Here is a 10729-nt window from a genome sequence, read left to right as displayed (position 1 = left end):
CCAGCTTGGTGACATCGCGTTTAGCCGTCACGGTCAGTGATGTGTTAGAGACTTTTGTACTCAGTTAGCAACCTGGACAACGGATTCTTTTTGTTCTGCAAGGCTCACTCAGTCATTTAATGAGGCAATACAAACGATCGAATTTGGTGTTGAAATGAGCTAAATTTTGAGTTACACCTTTTCAATGTAAAATTAATTTTCTCGGCCAAATAAAAAGCAATCATTTTCATTTTTTTCAGTACATGTCAGGTCAAATTGTAGCGCTTGATACTGTATTTTTTTCAAATCCTAGTGTTAAACTTAGGCGTGAAATTCAGTCATTTCGTGTAAGATTTTCGATTTTGATAGGCTTAAACTCTGCCCGCGAGCCTTTTTTTTGGATCAACCTTTTAGCTTTTCAAAGTAATATAGTTCGCTAATGAAGGATTTTTCCCAACTTTCTAACGCACATCACCGTGAGCGATATATCATAGTTTTGTCAGAATTTCCGTTTTGATTTCACCATCTTTCACTGTCGGCTGAAAAAATTCAAAATCAACGCTGAAATCTAAGGCGAGTACTAGCATTGTGGATCGATATCCCTGGGTTTAATAGGAATACCGGCATGGCTATAGTGTTGCCAGAACTTCAATATAGCAAAGAAATTCCCAGACCTATAGCGCTCCTACTGATCATGTTTAACCAGAACACCCAATTGGGGATTTAATCGCTGGTCGGGCAATTTGCTTTCAATGAAAAATTGACCTGGATAACAACAAAGGAAATATCGACTATTTCTGCTGGTTGCTCTCGAGATAAAAGTACTGATTTGACATTTTCGGAACATGAATGGAAAAAGGGTAAAACAAAAGCGGAAATTCTGACAAAACTATAACATATAGACCCACACGATGTGCTTTACAGAGGTGGGAAATATCTTTCTTTAGCAAACTATATTAGTTTGAGACGCTAAAACATGAATTCCGTAAAAAGCTCGCAGGCGAATTCAAGGCCTATAAAATCAAAATATCACACTAAAAGACACAATTTGATGCTTAATTTTAACACCAGGATTTTAAAAAAAATGTATATCCAAGCACCAAGTTTTTAACTGACATTACTGAAGGAAAAAAAAATATTGCTTTATATTTGACCGAGAAAATTAATTTCATAGCAAAAAGGTGTATCTCTGAATTGTGCTGATTTTTACATGTATCGATCGACTTTTAGCGCGACTAAGCATTTCTAAAGAATTGGTTGTCCAGGCGGCTGACTGTACTTGCGATAGTGTAGCATTCCATGATTTTGTTGTTTAGGTCCAAGAAAGTATCGTATGTGGCACATACGATGGTCTTGCAGCAGATGAAAAACAAAATTTAGCGTGCAAAATTAAGACTATTATATCGTAAGTGACACATATGATAGTCTTGTAGGCATTAATAAAATTGCATTGAACTCATTTTATTTTATTGATTAAAAAATAATTAAGCAATTTTAAAATGTGTATTTTAACGGCCTTCCATAATTCTTCAACATCTCAAATTGGCCAAAAATATGTCACTTACGATAGTATAGCACTCTGCCGACGATTTGAAATTAAGATGTTCATTATTCTGAATGTGCCTGCCCAGGTGTGGGGAAGATCAACTCATGCCATAGACTGCGCTGCATTCCTTTTATTTTTTCTTTCTTTCTTTCCTTTTTTTTTTTTTTTTTTTTGATAAACAATTCATATGTTTCCATGCATGAAACCATTTAAAATCTATGACGAAACACATCACATCTGCAGTGACTGCCCTGCCTAGAGAAAAAAGGACTGCGGTAGTTGGATATGACCTGTGTGACCCACCTAATCTTAACACATAGACTCAACCTCTTTCATCTCGAATCTGAGATGAATGTTAATGAAGTAAAAATCAATGTGGGTGGTAAATCTTAACCAATAACAGATAGGCAAGCATACATGTTTATGCATTAGCCCAACCCACTGTGTTCACTGAACCCAACCCACGTGGGGTAGCTCTATCTGGGTCAGGTAAAGTTTTATTCAGATTTCATTTTGACAGCTTAACCATCATGGATATCTGAGCTGTTGAATCAGAACAGGAATGATGCGTTTTCCATGGTCAGGTCAGAGAGATTAATTTAGGGAATGATAAATTAAACTGGTCTACTACAGTAGACTACTCATGCCAAGAAGGTGGACCCAGCACTCAACTCATGCTGCCGACTTATCACTGGATGCCTCCGATCAACACCAACGGAGAGTCTCTACACCTTAGCTGCTATAGCCCCTCCAGATGTATGTCGGCAAGTGACCAGCATGCGAGAGCGTGAGCGTCAGACCACTGATATGAAGCACCCCATGTTCAACCAGACTGCTGCACCCAAACGCCTTACATCCAGGGGAAACGGAAGTCTCCAAGGAAGCGGAAAGACTCACCCTGTGGAAAGAGAGATTTCCCAATTCACCAGCTATGGGACTGCAACCCAGTGAGCAGCTACCACCTAGAGCTGATTCCACATGGCCTGAGTGGCGGTGTCTCAACAGACTAAGATCAGGGGTCGGAAGGTGCAAGGTTGCTTTGCAGAAATGGGGCTACCTACCAGAAGGGCAAAACACTACCTGTGAGTGTGGAACGGTTCCACAGACTATGGAACAGCTGTTCGTGTGTCCACAGATGGGGCAACCAGTGGCGTAACTAGACATTTTCATTTGGGGGGGCAAGCGGGGGCCAACGTAATAAATGAGGGGGCAGGAATCCAGCACCTTTTGGCGACAAAAGAAGTGTATGGTACAAATGCGCGCGAAGCGCGTGAAAATTTTTGGCATATTGAAGCTAAACTGGTGACATATGGTAAAAAAGTGGAATAAATGCGCGCAAAGCGCGCAAAAATTTGTGTTTTTTTAGGTTAAAATGACCAGATATGAGGTTAATTAATAACTCTCAGAAGTAGGCCTACTTTAACTTTTTTTCATGGGGGGCAAACAGGGGGGCAAACAGGGGCAAGGGTTCAAAATGGGGGGGGCTCCAGCCCCCTGCTGCCCCCTGCTGGTTACGCCACAGGGGCAACACTGCACACATGAGGACCTAGCTGAATTCAACGATTCTGCTCGTCACTGCGTCAGCTATTGGCTCGGGCGCATTTGACCCTGCGCTTGGACACGCTAAGAAGAAGATTATTTTGATGCAAAGTGAGTAACTGTACAGGGTGTCCCAAAAAAAGAGGCCCCACATTGCGCCCTCTTTTTCTCCTATTTCTGAAACGTTGATCAAATATATTTTGGTATGTAAAGAAACCCTAAATCGTTAGCTTTAATAAACCAAAACAATTCTTTCAATCGACTCACAATTTTTTAAGATATGCCCTCTTTAAGAAATGTACCCGTTTTTCACTCTGTCCACGGATGAGGTTTGGCTGCATCAGAGATTTAAACGAAACACACGGTTAATGACATGGATAGATAATAGTATTAGTCTTGGGAAAGCATTCACTATAAGCGAGGATCACCAGCTAGCTTCAAACATCTTCGCAACCCCATATTACTGCTGCATTTGCAAGTTTCCGGCGCAAAAGGCCTTAAGGATGGTACTCAACGCAATTAATGCAATGAGAACTAGGGCTGAAACCTGTATTCGTCACAGGCAACCAGGTAGAGGGCAGAGCAGCACAGTAAACTCACTTCAAAAGAACCAAAGACAAACTAAACAGCCCTTTTCAGGGCTACCTTTTAAAAAAAAAAGAGAAATGACTTATGTTGTCAATAAAAGAAAGCAAGAAACGAGAAAAACATAAGTAATTGCAAGTATAGCAAAAGAAGTCCCATCCCACATCAATTTCGCCCAAATTAATGACACTTAACAAAATCCATAACCCATAAGCCCACCGGTAAAGCCCATTCCCTTAAATAAAGTTGTTATTTTATAAAGTTATCATCGAGGAATGTTTTATATTCATGCATATATGCACTTTCCAATCTTTGAAGTAGCCAAACCTCCTCCGTGGACAGAGTGAAAAACGGATACATTTCTTTAAAAGGACATATCTTCAAAAGTTATGAGCCGATAGAAATAATTGTTTTGGTTTATTAAAGCTAACGATTGAAGGTTTCTTTACATACCAAAATATATTTGGTCAACTTTTCAGAAATAGGAGAAAAAGAGGGCGCAATGTGGGGCCTCTTTTTTGGGACACCCTGTATTAAAATGTTCTTGAAATCATGAATTTTCGAGGCATATTGAGTAAGTTCTTTGAAATATTTAATATGTTTTCTTTAGTGTAAATTCTGTGGACATGACATCATGATAACACAAAACTAATTTGAAAATAATTGTTTTTGAATTTATTTGAAACACAATACCGATTGTCGGGCTATTTAGTTGTCACACAAAACGTCAATAATTGCATTGAAGAGTTTCGTTTTGTACTGTGGGTATTACATATTACTTATGTAGCCTGGCCTTGTTAGTAAGTTGGGTGGGATGTCCCATTTTGTGTGTGTGTGGGGGGTGGAGGGTCTGGTATATTTAGTGCAGCAGATAAATGTGTGTCATTACCTATTAGGTGTTCTATGAAATGTGCTCGTCAGTTCATTTAGGATTCTTTTTGAATGGTACCTACAATATATAGGCTGGGCTAGTTGGTAAGCTGGGGTAGGGGATAATTTTGGGGTGTCTGGTATCGGTATTGCATCAGACAAAATGTCTGTCATACCCTATTTCTTGTTCTATGAAGTATGTTTGTTCATTTAAGATTTTTTGAGTGGTACCGACAATATCTAGCCCGGGGCTAGTTGGCAAGCTGGGGTAGTGGTCCATTTTGGGGTGTCTGTTTTCGGTATTGCAGCAGACAAAATGTCTGTCATACCCTATTTCGCGTTCTATGAATTATGTTTGTTCATTTAAGATCATTTGTGAGTGGTATCGACAATATCTAGCCTAGGCTAGTTGAAAGCAGGGGGGCCGGCGGTACTTTTAGGGTGTCTGATACCGGTAGTGCAGGGGACTATGTGTCTGTTATTGTCCATTTAGTATTCTATACACTACACTCATTCATTTGGAATTGTTCCCAAGTGGTACCTTGCCTATCTATGTTTGGGTGACTTTCAGGGGGCCTGGGGGTCTGACAGGCCTTTGACAGAAGTTAAAATGTCTGCCGTTTGTGATGTTGATATATGGAGAACGTTGCGCACACTATGGTGGTGGTTTTGAATGGTACCACGCTAATCTACCCTGAACCTATTTTTCTAGCTATTTGGAGGGCCCCCTGGGGCACACACAGTGGGTGGAACCCGGCAGACACGCAATTCCGTTAATTTCAAGTGACCCCCTACACACGTCTGTGGTCAGATATTGGTACCTCGTTCGTCTACCAAAATGTCTCTCTCCTGACGGTCTATAATGCATTATTTTGTACACGAAATAATGTGTCCTCGGCAGTAAAAACGTTTAAATACGGTTTTACTGCCTCGCACACCTTATTTGAGTGTAAAGGCTAATGCTGCACCCTTTATTTCTATTCTATTACCAGAAAATAGTGCGATTTAAAGAGAAAATATCATTTTTTTGGCACAAATATTTTAAGTTGTTTACTTCAAGGTGGAGCGCGTATACGCGTAAGTGACAGCGCATATCGCGGAAATATTGCACGCGTAACCAAGCGTGATGCTGTGCGTAGAATGTGTTACGGCGCTCGACATTGGACACGCTAAGAAGAAGATTATTTTGATGCAAAGTGAGTAACTGTACAGGGTGTCCCAAAAAAGAGGCCCCACATTGCGCCCTCTTTTCTCCTATTTCTGAAACGTTGATCAAATATATTTTGGTATGTAAAGAAACCCTAAATCGTTAGCTTTAATAAACCAAAACAATTCTTTCAATCGACTCACAATTTTTTAAGATATGCCCTCTTTAAGAAATGTACCCGTTTTCACTCTGTCCACGGATGAGGTTTGGCTGCATCAGAGATTTAAACGAAACACACGGTTAATGACATGGATAGATAATAGTATTAGTCTTGGGAAAGCATTCACTATAAGCGAGGATCACCAGCTAGCTTCAAACATCTTCGCAACCCCATATTACTGCTGCATTTGCAAGTTTCCGGCGCAAAAGGCCTTAAGGATGGTACTCAACGCAATTAATGCAATGAGAACTAGGGCTGAAACCTGTATTCGTCACAGGCAACCAGGTAGAGGGCAGAGCAGCACAGTAAACTCACTTCAAAAGAACCAAAGACAAACTAAACAGCCCTTTTCAGGGCTACCTTTTAAAACAAAAAGAGAAATGACTTATGTTGTCAATAAAAAGAAAGCAAGAAACGAGAAAAACATAAGTAATTGCAAGTATAGCAAAAGAAGTCCCATCCCACATCAATTTCGCCCAAATTAATGACACTTAACAAAATCCATAACCCATAAGCCCACCGGTAAAGCCCATTCCCTTAAATAAAGTTGTTATTTTATAAAGTTATCATCGAGGAATGTTTTATATTCATGCAGATATAACAAGGGTCATTATACTAATTTAGTAGGTGTATGACTTACTCTGAGGACGGCAATGATTTATTATAATATTGTTAAAGCTTTTATTAATGTTGGCCTCCACATCCTTATTAAGATTAGGTTAATTGAATGTTGCTACAATTGCATTATTGTTTGATTCCAAGACGAGTGATTTCCCTGAAACATCAAGACAATGCATAACCTTGCATCAGTGACATCACACATTCTTAGACCATGTTTGGTGTCCTTTGTCTTATAGACAGGAAGCTATTATGTTCCTGCTCACATACCATAACTTTGGGCCAATCAGAGTTAGTTCATCTCCTACTCCCACACATATTCTAATTGTATATTAATTATGTTGTATCAACCAGTAGTTAGTTATGATTGGAGATCTGACGAATTAACATCGTATTATGGTTACATAGATATTAAATATTACTTCTACAACTTTACATCGTATTCCCCGTTTGATTCATTTATATCCCGGTCATATTTGGTGGAGATCCGGTTTTGATTTTTTTTTACTACAATGGCTTCTACGAAAATGCCCAAGTTTGAGGGATACAGTGACGTGTCACCCACGGTTTGGCTAGAAAAATATACAATTTTCGCCACTAGCAAAGGATGGACACCAGCCCAATCTCTGACCAATGTTGGACTTTATTTAGGCGAAGGCCCATATTTGTGGTATCGTCAACTGCCACAAGCAACACGGCGAAATCTACAACAGTTAACTGCCGCTTTCAACGAGAAATACCGACAGCACGATGGCCTGATCTGGGCCTTAAGATCCCAGCTGTCTGAGAGACGCCAAGCCCCAACAGAAACTGTAGAGAAGTACGCAGGGGACATCGAAAAACTGTCAGCCCAGCTAGAACTTGATGAGGATTCAACATTAGAAGCTTTCATTCGTGGACTTCGTCCTACTATAAAAGCTGAACTGATCAAGGCCCGGCCCGGAACTCTGCATGAAGGAATTAATGTAGCGCGTGTGGCACAATCGCTATTCAAACTCACAGACACGAAAGATGACCGAATTGATAAGTTGGTGCAGAGCATGACTGAATTATCACATCAAGTCTCATCTATTGCGACGGCTCAAGGACCCCAGCGAGCTTCATTCTCTGATCAACCAAGGTATAGGCAACAGGCAAAGTTCAATCCCAGACGACAAGAACAACGACGTGAATGGGGAAGACCGTGCAACAGATGCGGTAAGTCAGGGCATAGACAAGAACAATGCTTTGCGAAACAGAGTAAGTGTTATAGCTGTGGGAAACAGGGTCATTTAAGCAAGATGTGTCGTTCTGCTAATCAAAATTGACAATTAGGCCCCAAATCTGGAAAGTCCGCACGAAAAATTCGAAAACGCCAAAAGTATCCAAGCATTTATGATATTCAAACTAAAGGTGATTCCAATATTGTTTTTATTCGTTTCGGTCTCTCTGACAAAGCTCAAAGATCATTAGTTGATACAGGAGCTTCAATTTCTTGTGTGAGTAAATCAACTCTTTCACAATTTTTTCCCAATATTAGAATTAACAAATCCAAAATCCCATTTGTCAGAGGTGTAGGAGGTTCTTTGATACGTGTCCTAGGACGAGTCAAATTGACATTTAAAATAGGAAATTTTACCTTTGCACATACATTTCATGTCCTAGAACGCATGAATCATGATGTAATTTTAGGCCTTGATTTTCTGAAAGCCAATGACGCGTGGATCAAATTTGACACTAATTCTCTTGCATTAAGAAGTGGCCAGGTAGAAATACCCCTTGGTTCCCACATTTATGACACAGGTGTATCCGTTAAGACAATAGGTAGTGTTACTATTCCAGCTAGATCACAAATTGTGTTACCAATGATATGTCGAATTGATAAAAGGTATTCAAAAATTGGTTTGATTGAGCCCGTCCCATCCTTATTGGCAAAGGATAAGTTGGTTGGAGCGAGATGTTTAGTAAAAGTAAACAATGGACGGTGCCTATTTCGAATTATGAATCCTACCAACGTAAATGTAAAATTAAGGCCAAACCAAATAGTTGGCAAATGGCAATCATTGAATAGCGAGTGTCTGGTAACAGATTTTGATCAGGATAAGAAGATTACGTCACATTCTGTGAATTCAGTAGACTGTGAAAATGTAAATACAGCAGAAATACTGCAAGAATTAGGAATCGACTTGTCCGATTCAGATTTATCTGATGAGGACAAGGCCACACTCCAGCATTTTCTAGCCAGTCGTCGAAGTGCTTTTGCAAAAGATGTAAGTGAATTAGGAAGTTCAAAGGTACATTACCATAGAATAGACACAGGTGATGCAAAACCAGTTAGGCAGAGATTTTACCGAACCACACCGGCCTTAAAGAAAGAAATTGACAGACAAATTGAAGACATGTTGAAAAATGATATAATCGAACCTTCTATGTCTAATTGGGGTAGTCCAGTAGTCTTAATTAAGAAAAGAAATGGTGAATACCGTTTTGCCGTTGATTATAGGCGTGTTAACCTTGTGAGTAAACCGATTTCCTGGCCTCTTCCTAGATTAGAAGATGTCTTTGACACTATTGGTGAATCTAAGGCCCAGATTTTTTCTGTTTTAGACCTTCGTTCTGGATTTTGGCAAATTCCGTTAGATCCAGAAACTAAAGATCGCTCTGCATTTACAGTTCATAGCGGTCATTATCAGTTCAAAAAATTGCCCTTTGGCTTAAGAAATGCGCCTATGTCCTTTCAAATGGTAATCTCTGAAGTACTTCGTGGTTTAAATTGGAAATGTTCTCTAGTGTATATTGATGATATTCTGTGCTTCTCAAAAGATTTTGCTTCACATCTTCAACATCTCGAAGCAATATTCGACAGGCTAGATCAGGCTGATTTGAAACTAAATCCATCTAAGTGTAAGTTTGCAACCAAACGTGTAACATACTTAGGTCACATTGTATCCAAACATGGTGTTGAAGTTGATCATGATAAAACAAGTGCAATCACAACATATCCAGTCCCCAAAAATGCTAAAGATGTAAAATCATTTATTGGTGTATGCCACTATTATAGACGATTTGTGAAGGGATTTGCAGAAATAGCATCACCACTAAATAAGTTATTACAGAAGAATGTTCCATTTGAATGGTCAGAGGCATGTCAATCGGCTTTTGAAAAACTGAAACAAGGTCTGGTATCGTCACCAATTTTGGCTTATCCAAATTTTGACAGGCAATTCATTTTACGAGTTGATGCTAGTGGATATTCAATTTCATTCATTTTAGCTCAATTAGATGACTCAGGAAAAGAAGTCGCAATTCATTTTGGTGGTCGTTCCCTAGGACCAGGTGAAAGAAAATGGACTATCACTGAAAGGGAAGGCTTGGCTCTTTTGAAGGAATTAAACACTTTCGGACTTATTTGGCAAACTCAACATTTATAGTCTATACTGATCATGTATCATTGAAATGGATACAAAGCATTCAAAATGCACACGGACGATTAGGTCGTTGGTCTATTTTGTTCCAGGGATACTCCTTTACAGTTGAACATGTAGCAGGAAAAGCAAACGTAGTTGCCGATGCACTGTCAAGGAGACCATACCCAGAACATGTAGAACCAAATAAACCAATTGATGATGATTTTGAGTTAAATTGCGTTTCCCCAGTTGAAAATCAAGAGCATGACAAACTCATGCTTGAATATGAATTGACATATGAGCCACTTTCGGAACCCCTTCCTACAATCAATGAAATTACTAAACCACCTCCAGTGGATCAAGTGCCTGACATAGCAGTGAAACAAGCAAATGATGCCGAATTAAAACCATTCATAGAATACCTTTCTGATCGTACCTTGCCTTCCATTGATCAAAAGGCAAGACAACTTATCTTAGAATCCCAAGACTATATTCTTGAAAATAATGTTATGTATCATTTGTACTACCCAAGAGGTAAAGGTCACAAATCAGATAGACTTGTGAAACAATTGGTAGTTCCTACGGTTTTGAGAAATGATGTGTTATTGTCATATCATGATTCATTAATTGGAGGACATCAAGGCATGGAACGAACATATCAAAGTATCAGACAGAAATACTTTTGGCCTAGAATGTTTTCGGATATTGAATCATATGTGAAATCTTGTGAAATATGTCAACAGGTAAAGCGTAATTATCATGCAATGCCAGCACCCCTTCAACCTCTTCCAACAGGAGACACGTTCAGTAGATTACATTTAGACATACTTGGTCCGTTG

This window comes from Amphiura filiformis, chromosome 12 (assembly GCF_039555335.1).
Source record: "Amphiura filiformis chromosome 12, Afil_fr2py, whole genome shotgun sequence".
In the NCBI taxonomy this organism is placed as follows: domain Eukaryota; kingdom Metazoa; phylum Echinodermata; class Ophiuroidea; order Amphilepidida; family Amphiuridae; genus Amphiura; species Amphiura filiformis.
The sequence above is the reverse complement of the archived record's forward strand: the minus strand, read 5'-3'. Positions refer to the sequence as shown.